This window comes from Lagenorhynchus albirostris, chromosome 8, assembly GCF_949774975.1.
Source record: "Lagenorhynchus albirostris chromosome 8, mLagAlb1.1, whole genome shotgun sequence".
NCBI lineage: Eukaryota > Metazoa > Chordata > Mammalia > Artiodactyla > Delphinidae > Lagenorhynchus > Lagenorhynchus albirostris.
The window spans coordinates 13,006,510-13,023,899 of record NC_083102.1 but is presented as its reverse complement, the minus strand read 5'-3'; positions in this window follow the sequence as shown (position 1 = coordinate 13,023,899).

Sequence of the window (17,390 nt, the reverse complement as noted above, 5' to 3'; positions counted from 1 at the left end):
TATTTAACAAAGTTTTCCTTCTCTTTTCTTTTATTGTATATCCATAAGCTATTTTAAATGCAAAACACTTACATACCGCCAAAGTCTGAGGATATACTCATCAGCTCAAAGAAAGCATAAGTAATGATTCATTAAGAAGGTAAAGCTGGTCTCTATTAGGAACCAGTTGGACTGCAAACTTTTAATAAGAGTATTTGAAAGAAAAACCTGTGGGCTTCCCTGGTGGCACAGTGGTTGAGAGTCCGCCTGCCGATGCAGGGGTCATGGGTTCGTGCCCCGGTCCAGGAAGATCCCACATGCCACGGAGCGGCTGGGCCCGTGAGCCATGGCCGCTGAGCCTGCGCGTCCGGAGCCTGTGCTCTGCAACGGGAGAGGCCACAACAGTGAGAGGAAAGAAACATCTGTGACTGTCCATGAGCTGCTGATTAGGAAGAGTGGGGATGACTGGGAGGGGATGGTTAGAGAGTCTGGAATGATGGATTTTCACACTGGTTTGAGGCCTCTTCATGTTTTTCATTCTTTTCTTTTCCTGAGTTTCTAGAGTAAATTTGTAGCAGCCGTGGGTTCAAGGAATGATGACTTAAGACCTTTCCTAAGAATGACAGAAAACTGTGGGTTGCGGAAAGCACAGTTCCTCATTTTCAAAAGGAACTGAGAGAGAAAAAAGAGTTAGAGAACTGGGGGAAAGTGGACTGGGAATCTCTTAATGTCTTACCATGATAAACAGAAACAGTGGGTAAATGTAAAATTTTAGTGTCAAGGCACAGAAGGTGAGTTACGTGGGAAAGTGGAGCCTAAATGAGAGGAAGTTATTCCCCTTTTGAAATGAAATGAGAATCGGAATTAGATTAAGCAGTCATACAGTTTGAAACTCAGTGTGAGAGAGGCAGATATTTGTAGTTCATATATTTTATCTATACTTTGAACCTACTTATCTTTATTTTATCATTGCGGATTATTTAAATATTTGTATAGGTTATCAATTCAGCTAGCACACTTAATTTTTAGTTGAAATTACAATGTATGCCCTCATGATCATTCCCACTTGGACAAAGCCTAAGTGGCTGGTCTAGCAGGTACTAAGGAGAATTTATCTTTTAACCTACCTGAACTGCAAACATAGTGACTAAGAGGAACTACTTGGTTTGTAAAGCACTCGCTTGGTAAACTCAGCCTTATAAAGTGACCACAGGTTTCACAAATTAACATTTGTGCCCTGTTTGAGCACATTTGCCAAGAGTCTTTCTGTAACCGGGGATCTAGTTCTGCATTTCTAAGGGATCCTGGGCAAAACATCTAGCTCCTGACATGCCAATTTCTTCAGCTGTTCTATGGGGGCTTTGATTAAATCTCTAAGGTTGCTGCCAGCTCTAAAGCTTGGATTTTTTTTTTAATCCTGCAATTAAAAGAAACCTAACAAGGAGAGTTTTCTTGCCATTCTTCTTTAGCCATATGAAAAATACATTTCAGGAGAGTCACAGGAAGTAGCCTGGAACTTTATAATTGATTAGGAATACTAGAAAGACAAAATAATATTATTCCTTTAAGTTACTCTAATTGCCTAAGCAGTGTGACTAGGCTCTGACTTTTTATGAGTTCTTTTTTTTTTAAATCTTTAAAAATTTTTTCTGTTTTCTTTATCTTGGTATGTAAGAAATATTTACCATATTCAATTAAGTTCAAAGATTTTAATAACGAATTAAAACAGAGCAAAGAATAAAACCATACATATTCCAATATATTAGAACACCTTCCTATAGTAAAATCCTTATTGTTCAAATAACTTGGCCATGATTGAGGCACTACTATCACCTTCTGGCACATTGCCTAATTACAGGAACAGCATCTAAAGAAAAGTCAGCTTGTGAAACTAAAAAGTGATGGCACACGTTATGTTTTTTTAATAAGCAGTGATTTAAAAAAAATTTTGTTTATTTTCTGGCTGCATTGGGTCTTCGTTGCTGCGCACGGGCTTTCTCTAGTTGCAGCGAGCGGGGGCTACTCTTTGTTGTGGTGCACGGGCTTCTCATTGTGGTGTCTTCTCTTGTTGTGGAGCACGGGCTCTAGGCGCGCGGGCTTCAGTAGTTGTGGCGCAGAGGCTCAGTAGTTGTGGCTCATGGGCTCTAGAGCGCAGGCTCAGTAGTTGTGGTGCACGGGCTTAGTTGTTCCGCGGCATGTGGGATTTTTCCCAGACCGGGGCTTGAACCCGTGTCCCATGCATTGGCAGGCGGATTCTTAACCACTGCGCCACCAGGGAAGTCCCACAAGTGTTATAGTTTTAAACAAGCCTCTGAAATGTATATTTAACAAGGCAATTGCTATTTGGATAAAGATTTTATAATCTAGTAGTGACCAGATTAGTGCCACTGAACCTATAGTCAGACAACATTGATTATTAAATTGTTGCGTCTGTGCTCTTGGGAAGGAAAAAAAATCCACTTTTTTTTTCCCAATTGCTCCAGTAGCATTTATTTATTTATTTAAAATTTTAACTAAGTCATGATGTTTATTGTGGAAAAGTTAGAAACCTCAAAGAAGCAAGAAGGTTATAAAAGTCATTTACAATGGCATCACCCAGGAATAAACACTGTTAACTTTTGGGTGTATTTCCAATATCATAATTTTTTCTACATCATTTTTAATGATGGGATAACAATATTAACAATAACAGCTAACACTTACACTGTACTTACTATATGCCAGGCACAGTTCCAAGTGCTTTACATATATTAAATTTAATCTTCATGGCTGGCTTATGAAGAAGGTAGTATTATTATCTTCATGTTACACACAGGAAATTGAAGCACATAGAAAAGAAATAACTTACCAGATGTTACACATATAATAATTGGTAGAGCTGGGATTCAAACTTAGTCTGCTTGGATTTAGAATCTGTTCTTAACCACTATACTCTACCGCCTTTCTGTATTCTGTTATGCTGATAAATTTTATTCACTAAATTACTATTGTTGGACAGTTAGGAAGTTTCTAAGTTATTGTCATTATAAACAGTGATGTGAGGGTCATCACTTTTGTTAATTTTTGCAAACATACTTCATTATACCTTTAGGCTAAATTCCAGTAAGTAAAAATGAGGGTCAAATTAACTCCACATTTTTTAAGGTTCATTGTCTAATTGCCTTATGTCAGACAGTAAGGATGTACTCAAAGAAAGAGGGGTGTAGTGAGGGAAAGCTAGAGTAAGCCAGTGGTATTGGATTGGAATTGAAGGTATGCGTATGAACTTATGGTATTTGAGAAACATATTTAGACTGTTAAATATAGAAATAGATACATATATGTGTGTATTGGGAGGATATAAATGCATACATGTGTATGTTTACCAGCTCTGTCTGCTGAAAGGGCCTAAAAACAATGACACCCAGTAGCAATGAGCAAACTTAGCACCCACATCTTGGTTTCTAAGTGCCATTCTTCCTTAAAAGCAACCACATCTTCCTTGGAGAAATGGCCAGTTCCAAGGCTGGGCCTGGAAAAGTGCCAGATGAGTGTGCAACATTTTTGTGTCAGAAAGTAAGGCGGTGCCCAAAGAAAGAGGGAATATGTGAAAAGAACATAGGAGTCAGCTAAATGGGGCTCCCACTGGCCAAATCTGGGACAATTTGAGCATCAAAATGAATAATCATAGTAAAGAATCCATGAGTTCAAACTGATAAGAATGTATGAAAGAAAGAACGAACAAATGAATAAATGACAGAAAGGGAAAGTTTTCCTTGATAGTAATATTCTAACTAATTAATGTAGAAGGAATGACGGAAGTAGAAAATCACTATTACAAAGGAAAAACTAGTAAATTAACAGGGGAGAAACCTGGCAGACATCACCTTCACCAAGTGTTCAAAGTTTAACATCACCTGTAATGGCCCATAGTGTGCCTCCTGATACAGAGCATGGAGAACACATTACACCTATGATACTGCCACCCATAATGATAACCTAACCAGAATCATGAGGAAACATCAGACAAACCCAAACTGAGTCACTTTCTTCAAAATACTTGGACTGTATTCATCAGAAATATCAAGGTCATGAAAAACAAGGAAAGACTGAGGCACTGTCTCTGATCAAAGGAGACTAAAGAAACACGACAGCTGAATGCAATTCATTATCTGAGATTTTCTTTTCCTATAAAAGTCATTATTGGGATAATAGTTGAAATACAGTTTGTAGATTAGCTTATAGCTTTTTATCTATGTTAATTTCTTGATTATCCTGATTTTGGTAATTATACTGCAGTTATGTAACAGAATGCTTTGCTTTAGTAAATACATGCTCAAGTATTTAGAGGTCCAAGGGTAATCATATCTGCAACTTACTCTCAGTTTTAAAAATTTACACACAAACACACACACAGAAAGAGAGAAAAAGGAGAGAGAGAGAAGGAAAGAGGGGAAGGGAGAGGGAGAGAGATAAAACAAATCTGATATGTTAACATCTGGGGAATCTGGGTGGAGGTTATAAAGTAATTCTTTGGACTATTTTTGCAACTTAGTGTAAATCTGAAATTTTGCCAGAATCAAAAGTTTAAAAAAATCTAAACAATGCAAAAATGTATATGCTGTAATACGAATAAGAAAGTGATTTTTATTCTTTTTTTAATCCTTTTCCTTAGATATAATCACAGTAAACAGTTTGGTGGGTAGGCTTACAAACATATGCTATGCATATATAAATAGATGTGTATGTACATGTCTATATATGTGTTCTTACACACAATTTTTTTTTAATTTTTTTTTTGCGGTACGTGGGCCTGTCACTGTTGTGGCCTCTCCCGTTGCGGGGCACAGGCTCCGGACGCGCAGGCTCAGCGGCCATGGCTCACGGGCCCAGCCGCTCCGCGGCATGTGGGATCTTCCCGGACTGGGGCACGAACCCGTGTCCCCTGCATCGGCAGGCGGACTCTCAACCACTGCGCCACCAGGGAAGCCCCCTTACACATAATTTTTAAGTAGGTTCATACTATAATACTTTAATAGAATGTTCTGCTACTTGATTTTTTAAAATGTTTTATCACTGATATTTTCCCATGTCAGAACATATACATATATCTCTTTTTAAAAACTAGTTGTTTAATATCCAGGGTATGGATGTATAGTACAACTTATTTAATAACTTTACTATTGATGAACATGGAAATTTTTTTCCTATTTTTCTACAAAAACTGCATGGACTTTTTTGTGCATTTGTATTGAATATCTGTATTCCTGTGCTACAGTCATATGGGATTCCTGAGTCAAAGGATATTCATATTTAACCTCTTGATTAATATTGCAAGGGCCACTTTAGAAAGCAAAAGCTTACCTAAGTAGTATCTCTTAATTGCCACTGTCAGAAACATACATTCAGAATAAATGTGAACAATGACTGAGACCAATCTGTGGGCTGTTTGAATGAGTCTTAGGGACCATGAGTTGCTTATTGCTGTGCATTGCTGACCAGCAGGGGCAGTGATAACTGCCTCTTGTATATTACCAATGAACATCTCTGGCTGTGTGTTACCTCATGCAGGCTGGTACCTGACTACACAGTCTCTCAAGAGTGCATTGTTAACCTGAGGGGTTATGCTAACTCTGTAAGTGCCCCATAATTACCTGCATGTTTGCTGGTGTGTGTGTCTTAAGAACACAGCTATTAATTATTGTGACTCTGGGATCACTACTTATCTTCTACTTTACTTTCTTCTCTTTACTGTTTTTTTGTCTTTCACTCACAACCAATTCAGTAATATCAGTTAGATACCTGTAGGAAAATACTAGCAGCATCAAGACAGGCTTAATATAAATGAATAGATACATTACTTCCTTTTATTATACCATCTACCACCACCCCCTAAAAATATCTGCTCTGTAAGCTGGCTTTTCATCAGCAGTGGATATGTTATGTTGTGGGAGAAGGCAGTGGGCCAGGGAAAGGGGGCAGAAATAGTTATCCCGACGAAACACAGGCTCAGAGATCGTTTCTAGGCCAATGCAAATGTTTTTGAATCATTACTGTAAATTAGCAAATTAAAGATACAAGGATAGTTTTTAAAGGATAGAAGGTTACAGTGTGAAAATCTTCAGGCAACATACGATTTACTATGACATGACTCTAAAACAATGAAAGGAAAGATCAAAAAGTCATTTTCATTTACTGAGCCTCTGTTCCAGGTACTGGGCTGGGTGCTGAGGAACACAGATGACTAAGGCGTGCTCTTTGCCCTTGAGTAACTCAACTTCTTGTGGGGGACACAGATATGTGAGCATATAATTATAATATGGTAAGAAGACTCTGTAATACTGGTATGTACTAGATGTAGATGTAAAGTATCAAACGTATCAAGGGAGCACAAAAGAGAGAATGATTAGTTTTGGCTCAGGTTATAAGGAAGGTTCCAATGGGGATGTGATCTTTGGGCTGGGCCTTGAAGGAGTTTGCCAGATTGATGAGCTGTTATGGAAGGTATTTCGGAGCACAGAGAATAACGAATTGCACTAGTAAAGGCAGAAAGGCTGCATTTGTGTCCCTGGTATACCTATGACCTCTAAGGACTCTGAAGGTTAATAATACAAATCTAAGTCAGTGCCTGCAAACCCTCTGGGGATCTTGTTAGCAAACAGATCCTGATCCAAAAGGTCTGGGCTGAGCCTGCAATTCTGCATTTCTAGCAAGCTCTCAGGGGGTCCACATATCACATTTTGAGTAAAAAGGCTCTAATTCTGTAAATGTTGTCTGCTTCAGCTGGGCCTGCTAGCTGGTGCAACCTAAGAGCAGGATGGAGAGCACAAGTTTGTCTGAGCAAGTTAATAAAAAGTATAAGAAGCCTCTTTTTTGGAGACTGTAGCATTTCAGAAACAGATTCGGCATTGTACCTGAACCAGTAAGTTGAGGGTCACTCACCCTGTAGGTCACCGGTTCAGGAAATGTGGGAGCAGGCACTGCAGTAATGTCGAGGGCAAAATTTCCGCAGTACCGGTCAGTTCCCGTGGATCAGGGCAGCAGGCCAGTGGAGAACTCCTGAGTCTGAGGGTCTGTGGTGGAAGGTGGAAAGGAAAGCAGGGCACGTGGGACTTGCACAAGTTTTAAACTGACTGGGGCTCCTGCAGAATAATAACAATTAGGAAAGCATAACCCACGTTACCATTTTGAGTTATTTTGTTGATGCTTTCTCAGGTGCTTCATTTTTAACTAGAAAATAGATGCATCCACTGAGATGCTCTGCTTTGAATTCATGACCATGTTCTTCCTAAAGAACGACTTTTGTTTTGTTTTGTTTTGTATCATAGAAGTCATACTTGTTTTTTGCAGAACATTTGACAACCGACCATGTTTTGGAGTGATCTTAGTTGAGAGGATGATCTGGACTAATTTTCTTTTATTCCTGTTTTCCATACATCACCCTGTCGCCATGCCCTCCCTGGGGAGCTGGCTCTGGTGAGTGGCTTGGCGACGTGGCAAACAGAATCCCAGAGGGCCAACCTGTGTGCTAAAGACAGATTGCGATCTCCAAATGAGATCACTGAGCTTCTCTTCACTTTCATCTTCCCTGCTATTAAGGCTGGTTGTGAAATGCAGTGGGGAGACTTCAAAAGACTAATGAAGGCGGAGGAAAGATCAATTGATTATTTTTCACAAGAAAGGTAATTCTCGTCATGCCTGCCTTTCCATGATGAACTGTACAGCCTGCACAGATGGTTTGGAGCAGACCACATGGCTGGAATTTAGCACCCAGGGATTCGGGTATCCTTACTACCTGTGCATCCTTGAACATGCCCCCGCAGAGACAAGATCATACCAGAATGATAAGCAATTATTAACACCAAGGCCTCACTAAGAATCAAACCAGACAGACATATGAGCTTGTTGGAGAGAATTATAAAATCAGAGCCTGAAGGAGATTGGTGATGAGGACCCCACAATTCAAAGTTGACTCAAGTCCTCTTTGGTACGTTTCCAAGCACACGATCAGGCCTACATCTTGTGGCTCACTAACGAAGTATCTTGGAACCAGTGTTTATCCCTTTCAATTTTGTTTCCACCAGAATTCCTGAAACAGTGATTCTCATGCTTTAAAGTGCATATTAATCACCTGGAAGCACTTGCGGGAAATGCAGATGCCTGGGCTGCAGCCCATCCAGCTGATTCAGAGACGCCTCAGGTGACGATTCTGCGCAGGAGGGCTGAGTCCATCCGCTGAGTGTTATTCCTTCTTGGAGTCACACTGATTGACAAGTGCAAGTCTTGTGCGACTGGGAAAGAAAGTGGTGTTTTAACTCCGACTGGTCTCCCACCCAGAGCTAAGAGCAAAGGCTAAACGAAGGGAAGAGGTCCAAAGAAAAACAGAATAGACAAACCCCAATTTTTACATCCTAGATGTATTTCTGAAAGACTGTGTAAAAATCTAATTTATGCGAGCTCATCTTTACTTTCCCTTTACTTAAACCCCAGCATGTTCTATCCACTTTTGATTTTCACGTGGTAGTGGCTTTGCCGCCTCTCCTTTCTTTTTCAGCTCCACCTAGCCTCTCCACCACGAATAACTCCCGGTGAACAGGATGAGCAGAGCAAGCGAGAGCCCTGAGGGCCCCCGCCTTCACAGCGGCAGAGCCCCTCGTCCGCCTGAGGGCTCCCCTCCCCACACAGACGGCTGGTGCCTCCTCCTATCTCTCTGGGGGTCATTGCTGCTGGCTTCTGCCTCCGTGTGAGGGGTTTATACTCTGCCCAAGGCCCCGGCTCTCCCTGCACTCTGCCCCGCTGACTGTCAAGTTGTGGCTGGAGAAGCAGAGTGACGGAGCCCTTGCCTTCTCTATGCCACCTGCCAGACCAGGTGTCCTGGTCGGGCTGGTCACCCATCTGGCTTCATTCTGGGTCAGTACCACCACTGACCCAAGGGCTCAGAAGTCATTCCCCATCGGAGTTCAAGTTCACGCTCGGCAGCCAGCAATTCCTACCCGTATTTGCTATCAGAGTAGGTAAGATGCACACTCACACAGGGAAGACAGCCAGAAAACTTCTGTTCCAGAACAGTGGTCCCTCCCGAAATGCATCATCTCTTCTTCCTCCCACCTCTGCCCTCAAACCACACAAATATGTCTGTCTCGTCCATGCAAAGCCTACTGGATCCTATTCTATTTTTTCCTTGGCTGTCGCAAGATCCCAGGAAACAGAGAGAGAACCAGGTGTCTTACTGCTTAGAGAAGAGCTGAGCGTGACAGAGCAGCAACCGTGAAGCCTGCGAGTCTCTTCCTCGGTAGAACGTGCTTTCCTGTCTCAGTTTCTGACGGCATGGGTTGATAGCACGGCCCCTGGAACTTAGGCGCTCTGGCTGCACTGGGGCCTTGCAGAGAGCACCCTCCCCAGCGACGCTCCTTCAACACCAAGGGGGCTGATTCAAACCCAGGCCAGGGACAGGCAGTGCCTTATCCCACAGTCACTCCCTGCCTGGCTCGTCACGTGGACTTCACTGCTTCGGCGAGATCCTGAAACTGAAAAGCCTACAGGAAAGCCACGCAGGTGACGGAACCAGAGAAACAGGCAGGGAAACAGCCCAGTAATAAACGGAAGCTGTCTCTGACTTCTCTGTCCTGGAGGGGTAGCCACAGATACCCAGTGTTCCCATGACTTCTGATTTTTTTTTTTTAAAGAGAAGCTGATATCTGATGATGTAAATCTGATGATTTTACATTTTGATGTGAAATCTCTTCATTAAAAAACATTGATATCTACTTCACAGTTCAAAAAATATCATGTGGGCCAGACAAATCACATTCACGGGCCAAATATGGGCTGCAGGCTCCCAGCCTATGACCTCTGGGCTAGATTCTTTCCCTCTGATCCTTCTTGGCCTGGTTGCTTCTTTCTTGAACTCTCTGGTCCTTATGCTTCCACACTCTGAGCTTGATTTTACCTTTTGCACTCTTCTTTCTCTAATTACTAACTCCAGGCTCACTTGTGTCCCCCAGCTGCCTAACCCATGTCCCCCTGCTCTGCCTTCTGCTGTCACTGCTGCTTCCAGGACCAAAGCCTTCGCCTGGGGAAAACTGCATGGGCCAAGGCAAGGTGCCATGTGTGTTAATCTCGTACTGTCATAGCCCTGCAACTCCAAGCCCATCTGTATCTTGCCAGGGTACCTGACAGAAGTCCCAGTTCTACTTATGGGAAAGAACTTCACAGGAGTGGTGTAGCCCTCTCAGTGTATCCTATCAGGAGTACAGGATGTCGGCGTGTCTTATTATTGATGTCAACCTGGATTACCTGCTTAGGGTGGTGCCGCTAGGTTTCTCTACCTTAAAGTTACTACTTTTCTCCTTGTAAACAATAGTTATCTAGGGGAGATCATTAAAAAGCATACAAATATCTGGTTTCTCCTAAAACTTTTGCCCGCTAATTTTAGCATCCCATCAGCGGATCTTGCCTGCAGCAATGATTATGCCGTGTTCCGATGGTGATTTCCTCTTTCCCTCATTCCTTACATTTTTAAATTAGAATTCTTCTATAAGGAAGAGTTGTCCCTTCTTCCCAATTTATTTGTATCAGTATGAACTCAAGGATATTTATTTTAATCTCTGGGTTTTAATTCAGTACTATTCTTATTTGTTTTGTTGCTCAAATTGTTCCAGCCTTGGCCATTGGGAACTCTTTCAGGTTGGATCCCATGCCCTTTCAACAGGTCCCCCATCCTTTTTTTGGAGGGGCACTTCCTGACTTTCTGGCATAATTTGTATCTTACCTGTCCCAGCTCTGGAATCCACTGTTTCTCCAAGGAGCTAGGATATATTTTGTTGGAGAATAGTGTTTAAAAATCAACACCATTTTGGGTCAGAGGATATGGGTGTTATTAATGGCTCAGTATACACATCGATAGATTCTTTTTCTTTTCTTTTTTTTAAAGCATAGGCTTTTAAATTAATTAATTAATTATTAAAAATTTTGGCTGTGTTGGGTCTTCATTGCTGCCTGTGGGCTTTCTCTAGTTGTGGTGAGCGGGGGTTACTCTTCTTTGAGATGCGCAGCCTTCTTATTGCGGTGGCTTCTCGTTGCGGAGCACAGGCTCTAGGTGCGTGGGCTCAGTAGTTGTGGCTTACGGGCTCTAGAGCACAGGCTCAGTAGTTGTGGCGCACGGGCTTAGTTGCTTCGTGGCATGTGGGATCTTCCCAGACCAGGGCTCGAACCTGTGTCCTCTGCTTTTGGCAGGCGGATTCTTAACCATTGCGCCACCAGGGAAGACCAGATTCTTTTCCCATAAGGTTAAACTAAATACGCTGCCGACAACGTTTTCCAGTTTTACTAAATCACGTTATCAATCCAAATGAATTATCATTATCATTCACTTATCTTTCTCTTCCTTCATCTCTCCCTCCCTCCCTTTCTCCTTTTCTTTCTCTCTTTTCTAATATAGTGAGAAAAATGTACCTCATTTACGTTCCAATTATAAGCAAGCTTGAGTATTTCATTCATTCAACAAAAATGTAGAGATTCTGACTACGAATCATGTACTGTTCGAGGCACTGGGGATATGGCAGTGAGTAAAATTCCTGTCCACACAGAGCTGGGTTCTAGCAAGGGGAAAAGGTGCCAGGGAGAAAAATGAAGCAGAAGAGGGGGTGTGGTTCACTAGTGAATAACATATGTGATTTTCAAATGGGTGGTCAGAGAAAGCTTTGTTGAGGTGACATTTGAACAAAGACCTGAAAAAGTGAGTTTAAGAGTCAGGTGGGACGTCTGGGGAGATTGTGTTTGGAGGCAAAGATATAATGGCCCTGAAGCCAAAGTGTGTATCCCCCCCCCCATGTATTTGTTTACTACTTCTAGTTGCTCTTTTTGTGTCATTTGCCTATTTATATCATTTGCCCTTTTTCTTTTGTTACATGAATGTTTTTCTCATAAAATTGTATGAGCTCTTTATATAACTTTAAAAATACCCTATTTATTTGTCTTGTTTGCCATAAATATTTTTTGGTATCATTTAAAAATTTTCTTAAGAACCTGTTTTTAATCTGCTTGCCTTTTCCTTGGGCTTCTTTTTTTTTTGCAGTACGCGGGCCTCTCACTGTTGTGGCCTCTCCCGTTGCGGAGCACAGGCTCCGGACGCACAGGCTCAGTGGCCATGGCTCACGGGCCCAGCTGCTCCGCGGCATGTGGGATCCTCCCGGACCGGGGCACGAACCCATGTCCCCTGCATCGGCAGGCGGACTCTCAACCACTGTGCCACCAGGGAAGCCCCCCCTTGGGCTTCTTTTATTACTTGAAGTTAGAGAAGTAAATTCCTGTCCAAGTTTAGCTAATGATTCAGTTCTATTCCCTTATAGTTTCCATTAATAATTTTCCCATGTTTAATTACTGATGCATCCAAAATTTATTTTGTGTATGGCATGAAGTGATAACCTAAATTGTTTTCCCCCCACCCAATTGCCAACTAATTGTCCCAATACCATTTATTAACTAATTTGTGAAGCATCTTTTATTATATGTTAATTCTTATACAAACTATTTCTGGGTTATCTTTTTTTCCCCAATGATTTATTCTTGTATGAATTTCACTATTTTTAGAAACAACTTTTTTTTTTTGGCTGTGTTGGTTCTTTTTTGCAGTGCGCAGGCTTCTCATTGCGGTGGCTTCTCTTGTTGCAGAGCACGGGCTCTAGGCGCGCAGGCTTCAGTAGTTGCAGCACACAGGCTCAGTAGTTGCCGCACGTGGGTCCTAGGGCACACAGGCTTCAGTAGTTGTGGCTCACGGGCTTAGTTGCTCCACAGCACGTGGGATCTTCCTGGACCAGGGATCTAACCTGTGTCCCCTGCATTGATAGGCAGATTCTATCCACTGCACCACCAGGGAAATCCAGAAACAATTTAAATTATATGTTTCAATATCTGTTATAAATCCCCACATTATTCTTCCTTTTCAGAATTTCTTGTGTTCTCTATTTTTCCTTCCAAATGGATTTTGAAATTTTAAATCCTTTTATCAAACACAAGAAATGTATATCGAAATTTTGATATAAATTATAAAATAAATTATATAAATTAAATGTAAACAATTAACATCTCAATAATACATAATCTTCCCATTCAGATATATGGGATCCCTCTCCATTTACTCAATTTTTTTTTACAACATTCAGTATTTTCATAAACTTTCTCATATTAGCTAAATCTTTCTCCCTACATGGGATACTTATTTTACTGCTGTCAAGTTCTAAAGATTTGAAAAGGTTCCGGGGTGGCTAGGGAATTTCACTAGCGAGGTAGAGCCATGATAGTTTGCCAATGGGGGGACCTTGGCCAAGCGACTTTAAACTAATAGTTCTCCAAGTGTGGTCCCACACCAGCAGCACCAGCAACACCTGGGAAGCATTACGAATGCACATTCTTGGGCCCCTTGGAGCCCTACTGAATAAGACACTCTGGGGTGTGGCCAGCTATGTCTGACAAGCTCTCCAGATGATACTGCTGAACACTGGAGTTTGAGGAATACTGCTTTAAACCAATGATTCCTAAACTTGGCTACACAACAGAGGCATAGGAGCTTCTCAAAAATACAGTGATTAAGTCATTTCTCCCTCCCTGTCCCAACTCGCATTGAATTGGCCTGGAGTGGGACCAGGCACAGGGCTCTTCTAACCTCCTGCCGGTGATTCTAATGCATAGCTGGAGCTGAGAACCACAGCTCTAAACTGCAGTCCACATATAAAATGGGAACGGTAACACTTCCTTCATAGGGTTGTTTTAAGAATTAAATGATATAGCTTATAGAAAGAGTTAAGCATAGTGCTTGGCAAATGCTAAAACACTGGACAAGTGGTAGTTATTGTTACGATAATCCTCTGACTTAGCAGATCTGTGCTACTCTGTCGTGTCATAAAAGGTACAAGCTTTTGAGTCAGGCAGCTTGGATTTAAACCTCAGTCTAAGACATTTAGAGCTGTGTGATCTTGGGTACAAGATCTAAGCCTCAGTTTCATCATCTGTAAAACGGGGATTCTTATCATATGGGGGTTACGTAAGGTTTACAAAGCACAATGCCTGGCATCTGGTAAGTGCTCCCAAAATGTTGACATTACTTGCAGTCATTGTTTTCACTGCTTGTGAAGTTCCTGATGATTCAAACCACATGGATCTCTCCTCTCTCTTATTTCTTTATTAAGAATTTAACTTGTTTGGTGCTTAATGCACTGGTCAGTTCCCATACCGATATACTCAGCCTGGAGCTCTTTTTAGATAGATCCTTGTTCTCTTCAATTTCTGTTGAGTGTTGCTTTTATGCCAAACTCAAAAGGAAGGGTCAGTTAGTAGTTTTCAGGCAATTTGGGGAAGATGATACCGAGCACCAATTCAGATTGTCAGTAAGGAGAAGCACATGTTTTCTGCAACAGACACAGAAAGTTCTCCGTAAATGAATCTATCCTGTCTCAGAAAACACATTTTCTTAAGTAGAAGACAATTTAGAATCTACATTGGTTTAAGTCTAGTTTCTACTTTAATATGAACTTATAATTCTACCAGATCTCCAGTGACGTTAGAAAGTTGCATCTGGGTAGGTTCTTTGGTCAGTCTTCCCACTAGTTTCATGAACTTCTCTGTTTTGCTGCTTCGATGTCATTTTACAAAACATTTCAAGTTCAGCATAAATGTTTTACTGGTTTTCCAGTATTTGGATATCCAGGGTTTCACTGTTTGTTTCCCTGTTTCATCTAAGTCTTCTTGAATGTATTGCTGTTTGTTTTGCTGATTTTATCTCAAAAAAATTATTTTTAAAGAAACGCTTCCTTTTGAACTAACAAATGAGTACTTAAGGGCCATGAAGACAGGATTGGCAGGTTGAAAGACCTTTCCCCCTGTCTACTGCTCTGGAAGTTTGTTCCTATCTCTCACTCTCTAAACTTTGAGACTTAGAAGCTTTGGGAGAAATGTGTGAGGAAAGAGGAAAAAGGCGAAGAGGGTGGAATTTTAAATTCTGACTTATTCTTCTGTGGAAGGTGCTTCATAAAAGCATTATTATGTATGTGTGTGCTTTTTAAAAAAATAAATTTCTGGAACCCATGATTACATAACAATAAAATGCATTTTGGGACTTCCCTGGTGGTCCAGTGCTAAAGAATCCACCTTCCAATGCGGGGGACATGGATTCGATCCCTGGTCCGGGAAGATCCCACATGCCGCGAAGCAACTAAGCCTGTGCGCCACAACTACTGAGCCCACGCACCTCAACGAGAGAGCCTGCATGCCGCCAACTGCAGACCCCACGCGCCCTGGAGCCCGCGCGCCACAACTAGAGAGAGCAAACCCACATGCCACAACTAAAGAGAAGCCTGCATGCCACGACGAAGAGCCCGTGTGCTGCAACTAACACATGGCGCAACCAAAAATTAAATGTTAGAAACAAAAACAATAAAATGCATCTCACACTTGTTTCTTCCTGAACCTATCACGCTGCATGTAAACACAGAGAACTTCATATTTTTAGCAGGTATTTGTCAACACCTTCTTGGAAAAATCTGCTAGTAAGACGTACCGATTCTTACTGGTCATACAAATAGCTGTATGTAAAAATATTTGATTAACCTTTTACAGTTTACCTAGTCCTTTTCACAAACATGATTTCATTAATCCAGTGAAGTATTATCAGGATTTGACAGAGGCAGAAAGAGGTTCAGAGGCGTTAAGTGACTTGAGGTCTCCCAGCCAGTGAGTAGAACTCTGTCACAAACCCATGACTTTTGAATCCAAACCCTAATCTCTTTTTACTATGCCACACTAAAGTCAAGGGCAAAATCCTTCATGCACACAAAACACTAAACATTAGAGGGAAAACAAATAGTTTGGGTCGTGACCAGAGAAATCCAACTAAACGATCTGACTAGCTGAAACCTACAGTTAAAAGACGTTTTTTCTAGTTACAGTTAGTTCTTGTCTTAACCTTTGGTCACTGGTGTCCTGAAATGTGTTGGTTCCATGGCATCAAGAATTGACTAGTCCTCATGTACCACAATGTTCATTGCAGCTCTATTTACAATAGCCAGGACATGGAAGGAACCTAAGTGTCCATCGACAGATGAACGGATAAAGAAGATGTGGCACATATATACAATGGAATATTACTCAGCCACAAAAAGAAACGAAATCGAGTTATTTGCAGTGAGATGGATGGACCTAGAGTCTGTCATACAGAGTGAAGTTAGTCAGAAAGAGAAAAACAAATACTGTATGCTAACACATATATATGGAATCTAAAAACAGAAACAAAAAATGGTCATGAAGAACCTAGGGGCAAGACAGGAATAAAGATGCAGACCTACTAGAGAATGGACTTGAGGACACGGGGAGGGGGAAGGGTAAGCTGGGACAAAGTGAGAGTGGCATGGACATATATACGCTACCAAACGTAAAATAGATAGCTAGTGGGAAGCAGCCGCAGAGCACAGGGAGATCAGCTCGGTGCCTTGTGACCACCTGGAGGGGTGGGATAGGGAGGGTGGGAGACGCAAGAGGGAGGAGATATGGGGATATATGTATAACGGATTCACTTTGTTATAAAGCAGAAACTAACACACCATTGTAAAGCAATTATACTCCAATAAAGATGTTAAAAAAAAAAAGAATTGACTCGTCCCTCTCATCCTCTACTTTCCATCTGGTCCACTGTTCAGTACAGGCTGTCTTGAGCTGCACAGTGTTTACTGTATCAGTTGGTTTTAGGGTACAGCTGATGTACAAATGCATTTTAGCTTTAGTTCCTAATTTTCAGCATGGAGCAGCGCCACACTAACCTGCTGCTGAGTTGTCTACAGCTTCCCTATCAAACAGTGCTAAGGCTCCTTGGAGGCTCGGGGCCCATCAGAGAACCAACACACAGATTTTTGCCTTGTTTTCTGACTCAGGATAGCTGTTGGGATCTAAAGCAGTTATCCTCTTTAAGGTATCAACCTAATGCTCCTAAGTTCCTCTTACAGTTAGTCTTTCTCCCAAAGGTGGAGATGGCATGATTCAGAACATCCATTCAGCTACACTGGATCCAGGCTACAAGCCTGTTTCTCAGTCCAGTGTCCTGGGGCCCATCCACCCACCAGGCTCAGCTGCATTGGCCAAGAGTAACAGTGCATCTGCACTTTTCTGAGCAAATCCCCAAGATCTTGTCGATACTTTACAACACACACATGCTCATTCACCCAGTCTTAAGGACTATGGCTATTTATCTGTGTCCTCTAAAATTAGCATGTGCCAGGCATGTGGCAGGTGCTCGGGAAAGAGTTCTAACTGGATTCTCAGCCTTCTGCTGGAATTCACATCTATCAGATAGAATTACCCATTTTTAGTTAGTTTTTATTTTTACCAACAACTGTAATATAGGCCCTAGCTATACCATCTGGATTAGGCCTCTTTAAAAATATCAT